This window comes from Orycteropus afer, unplaced genomic scaffold, assembly GCF_000298275.1.
Source record: "Orycteropus afer afer isolate SDZICR_OR568_19922 unplaced genomic scaffold, OryAfe1.0 scaffold00621, whole genome shotgun sequence".
Lineage (NCBI taxonomy): Eukaryota > Metazoa > Chordata > Mammalia > Tubulidentata > Orycteropodidae > Orycteropus > Orycteropus afer.
In genome coordinates this window covers 232465-238087 of record NW_006922208.1, presented here as the reverse complement: position 1 = coordinate 238087, position 5623 = coordinate 232465, and positions in this window count along the sequence as shown.

The following is a 5623-nucleotide window of genomic DNA, read 5'->3' as shown; positions in this document are numbered from 1 at the left end:
CATAGTGACCCCTCCTTGGGTTTCCAAGGCAGTATCACTATGGAAGTAGATTGCCTTATCTTCCTTCTGAGGAGTGGCTGGTGGACTTGAACCACCAGCCTTCTAGTTAGCAGTCAAATGCTTTAGGCACTACACTAGCAGAGCTCCCAGCATAAGTTATAGGAGAAATTTTTTTTTAATCTGAATAAATTTATATAACAAGATATAGAAGGAATATTCATATAAAAGGGGAAAATAATGTTTTAATACAGCTTATGTATGCAAATAGAAAAAAATAAAAATAAAACCTCACTGCTGTCAAGTCAATTTAACACATAGTGACTCCTCCTTTGGTTTCCAAGGCGGTAACCCACCAACCACTCCTCGGAAGGAAGGTTGGGCAATCCTACTTCCGTAGTGATACTGCCTCGGAAACCCAAGGAGGGGTCGCTATGAGTTGGGGCCGACTCGATGGAACATAACAACAACAACAACAACAACAACAACAACTCTATGAAAGATTACGCAACATCCTTTTGAAGCATGGCTGGTGAGTTTGAACTTCCAGCCTTCTGGTTAGTAATCAAATGCCTTAGGCACTACACCAACAGAGCTCCTGTGCATAATAGATATTTAGAAAGCTTAACACTTTTGTTGGTGACTATGCAACTGAGCTTTGACATAAGAGATACACATTATTTTGTGTCAGAGGAATGAATTTGTAAAGGTAGATTGAAAAAAGATATTAAGTTTTTGTGTGAAGGAATTAAAACCTGACATTTTGTCTAAATAGAATATTTTTTTTATTGACCAGAATCCACATAGACCTAAATGTGTAGTTTGTGTCATACCTATGCAAGTGCATTATGTTGTGCTTTTTTTTTTTTTTTCTCAATCTTAAGTGACCCAAAACAAAACAAAACAAAAAAAACATTTCCATTAACTTGATTCCAATTCATAGTGAACCCTGTTGGGTTTCCAAGCCTGTAAATCTTTATGGATGTAGATTGCCTCATCTTCCTCCCATAGAACAGCTGGTGGGTTTGAACCACTGACCTTCTGGTTAGCATCCAAATATCCTACTCACTACACCACCAGAGTTCTTTCTTAAGTGACCAGGAAACACTTCATTTACACACAATTTTATTATAATATTCAACTCCCTTTAAGAAATATTGACAACTTACTGAGTGAAAGTAAACTAAAAATGAGTTTTAAATTATTTATGAGATGAATAAGTGCCAAGTTTCTTTCAGATTAAAGACATTCACCTAATTCCTGAGTTTCTTGTTTTGAGAAAAGCATTAAATATAAAGAAAGAGTTTACGGTGTATTTTTCATGACTTCCTAGGATTAGTACCCAAATGTTTATCCCAGGCAGCAAGGAGCAGCAGCAGACAGAGCCGGTGGCTGGAACAGGTAGGGGGAAACCCAGGAAGTGAGTGGAGTGGTTGGAACAGCTAAGGGAGACAAATTTGTCTGTTGGTTTGTTGTACTGTTGTGGCTTGCATGTCACAGTGAGGTTGGAGGCTATGCCAGCAGGGATGTCCATGGTGGACTGGTTTCAGTGGAGTGTCCAGACTGAAGACAGACTTGGAAGAAGGAAGAGGCCATCCACTTCTCAAAGAATTGGTTCATGTAAACCTTATGAATAGTAATGAAACACAGTCTGACTTATTACTAGAAAATTTTCTCAATCGCCCTGAAACATTGTCTGATACAGTGCCAGAAGACAAGCCCCTCAGGATGGAAGGCACTCAAAATATGACTGGGAAAGGGCTGCCTCATCAGAGTAGACCCCATCTTAATGATGTGGATAAAGTAGAGCTTTCAGGGCCTCCATTTGCTGAAGTGACATGACTCAATATGAGAAGAAACAACTGTAAACATACATTGATGATCAGAACATGGAATGTACGAAGTATGAATGTAGGGAAATTGAAAGTTGTCAAAATGAAATGGAATGCATAAAGATTGATATCCTAGGCATTAGTGAGCTGAAATAAACTGCTTTTGGCCATTTTTAATCAGATAACCATATGATCTACTATGCCAGAAATGACTGATCGAAGAGGAATAGCATGGCATTCATTGTCACAAGGAATGCTTTAAGATCTATCTTGTAGTACAATTCTGTCAGTGATAGAATAATATCCATATGCCTACAAGGAAAGCCAGTTACTACTACTATTATTCAAATTTACATAACAACCACCAAAGGCAACGATAAGGAAATTGAAGATCTTACCAACTTCTGCAGTCTGAAATTGACCAAACATGAAATCAAGATGTGCTAATCGTCACTGGTGACTGGAATGCAAAAGTTAGAAACAAAGAAGAATGACCAGGAGTTGGAGAATTTGGCCTAGAGATAGAAATAACGCTGGAGGTGGCATAATAGAATTTTGTAAGACCAACGACTTATTCATTGCAAATACCTTTTTTCAACAGCACAAATTGTGGCTATATAGTGGACTTCACCAGATGGAGTACACAGGAATCAGATTGACTACATGTGGTAGGAGCTGATTGTGGAATAGATCATTTGATTGTCTGGATCATAACAAATTATGTATAACATTGAGAAGAATGGAGATTCCAGAACACTTAATTATGCTCATGAGGAACTTGTACATAGACCAGGAGGCTGTCATTTGAAAAGCACAAGGGGACACTTCATGGTTTAAAATCAAGAAGGGAGTGCATCAGGGATGCATCCTTTCACCATATGTATTCAATCTGTATTCTGAACAAATAATACAAGAAACTGGACTATATGAAGAAGAACATGGTGTTAGGATAAGAGGAAGTCTCATTAACAACCTATGTTATGCAGGTAACACAACTTTGCTTGCTGAAAGTGAATATGACTTGAAACACTTATTGATAAAGATTGAAGACTACAGTCTGCAGTATGGATTACACTTCAATATAAAGAAAACAAAAATCCTCACAACAGGTCCAATAAGCAGCATCATGATAAATGGAGAAAAGTTTGAAGTTGTCACAGACTTCATATTACTTGTTCTACAATCAACACCAACAGCAGCAGCAGTCAAGATATTAGACATCAGCACTGGGCAAATCTGCTCCAAGGGACCTCTTTATCAAGTGCTGAAGACCAAAGATGTTTCCTTGAAGACCAAGGTGCACTTGACACAAGCCATGGTATTTTCAATTGCCTCATATGTATGTGAGAGCTAATAAGAAAGGAAGACCGAAGAAGAGTTGATGCTTTTGAGTTATGGTGTTGATGAAGAATGCTGAAAGTACCATTGACTGCTAAAAGAGCTAGCCAATCTGTCCCAGAAGAAGTGCAGCCAGAATACTCCATGGAAGCAAGAATGGCCAAACTTTGTCTCACCTATTTTGGTCATGTTGTAAGAAAGGATTGTTCTCTGGAGAAGGATGTCATGCTTGGCAAAGTGGAGAGACAATGAAAAAGGCAAAGGCCCTTAATTAGATGGACTGACACAGTGGCTCTAATGACGGGATCAAGTATAACAAGGATCATGGGGCTGGCACAGGACCAGGCAGTGTTTCATTCTGGTGTACATGAGGTCACTATGAGTCGGAGACAACTCAATGGCACCTAACAACAACAACATGCCTATCCAACCATTTATAGCAATGATTCTTTTTTTTTTTTTTTTTCCCTCAAAAGATATATGGCTCAGTTCCTTTTTAATAATTACAGCTTTGGATAATACCTAATATAAAAAGAAAGGAAGAAAAGAAAAAAGGAAGAAAGAAGAAAAGTCTCTGTTAACTTTCTCTCCTATCATCTAAAGCAGAAAGGCCATAAATTAGTGAATATATCCCCCTTCTCTACCACTATCATCAACGCTACCTGAACATGTTAAAGTCAAGAAAACCTCCTGGAAAGGATGTTACACCAGAAAGTTATATTATCTAATCACATAGGAAGAAAATGTTTAGTTTTATGACCTAAGACCCAGGCTTAAGCAAAGTATTCTATCAGGTCCCCTTTCCCCTGGAGCTTACCTTGATGTTACTTCTCAGACCTAATGAAAAAAAAAAAAAAAAAAAACCTCATGTACAAGATAAAAACTTTGACAGTTTTTAACGTTACATCAGTGCCAGCTCCTGACAATCATTTTTGTCAAGGATAATGTCATTTTGTACCTGGCTTTATTTTGGCACTTCTGCTTTTTGGGAGTAACAACCCCCAAGTGCTGTTTTACATATATACTATATAAAAATTTATATTGAGAATCAATTGTTTACTCTTTCATTCAAGTGAAAAAATATTGCATTGTATGTCTCTTTATGCCAAGTACTGAGAAAACAAAGTACTTTTCTTTTTGCCTACAATTCATCCACTGGTTTAAAAAAATAAAGAACATAAAAGTAATGTTTTTCCCTTGGAGTATTGTTGTTGCTATGTGCTGTAGAGTCAGACCTGACTCATAGAGTCAGACCCACTCTTCCTTGGGTTTCTGAGGTGGTATCACTATGAAAGTAGATTGCCCAACCTTTCTGAAGAGTGGCTGGTGGGTTTGAAACACCAGGCTTCTGGTTAGCAGTCAAGTGCCTAACCATCCTTAATGCCAATCCACATGTTTGAGTGGGGTGTACTTGTGCCACTAACGATTTTTAGAACTTTTTTGGACATCTTGCTATTTCTTCACAGTGTTAACTTTGTCTTCCCAATATAGAATCAAATAGCTATGTTTTTAATCACTTATGTACACTAGTGGGCAGATATGTGACACTGTTGCTATAAGTTAAATGTACTCTCTTGAGATTTAATTAAAACATTTGTTAAGTGAAGAGATAGGAGTGTTTGACATACCCATTGTACTGGCTACAGGCATCAGTAGAGGTGAGAATAAGGGGAGAAGGAAGTTTTGAATGACAGAGTTTAGTTTCAGTGTTGCCAGCAGCATCAGCCCTGCTGCTAATGCAATTCTGAATTCTTAAAGATGGTCCTGGAAACTCAGTCTAGAGCTTGGTCAAGATTTTATAAGAATCTTATTAACATTAAATAACCCCCACTTTGCTACATCTGGCAAGAGTGAGTTATTGTTACCTATAACTAAGGACTAAACAGATCTGAAGTAACTCAACTAGATGTTCTAGGAGAGAGCACTGTTGTTGTTACCAAACTCACTGTCACAGAGCTGATTCAGACTCATAGCGACCCTCATGGAATTTCTGAGGTGGTAATTTCATGGAAGTAGATCACCCAGCTTCCTTCCGAGGAGTGGCTGATGGATTTGAACCACCAGCCTTCTGGTTAGCAGTTAAATGCCTTAGCCACTACACCACCAAAGCTCTGTCAATTCGACTCCAACTTGTAAGGATCCTACGTACAATAGAACTAAACACTGCCTGGTTGTGTGTCATCCTCACAATCCTTGCTATACTTGAATCCATCATTGCTGCCACTCTGTCAATGGAATGTATGAAGTATGAATCTAGGAAAATTGGAAGTTGTCAAAAAGGAAATGGAACACATAAAGATTGATATTCTCAGCATTCATGAGCTGAAGTGGACTGGTATTGGCCATTTTGAATCTGTGAACCATGTGATCTACTATGCCAGGAATGACAGTTTGAAGAGGAATGGTGTGGCATTCATCATCACAAAGGATGTTTCAAGATCTGTCCTGAAGTACAA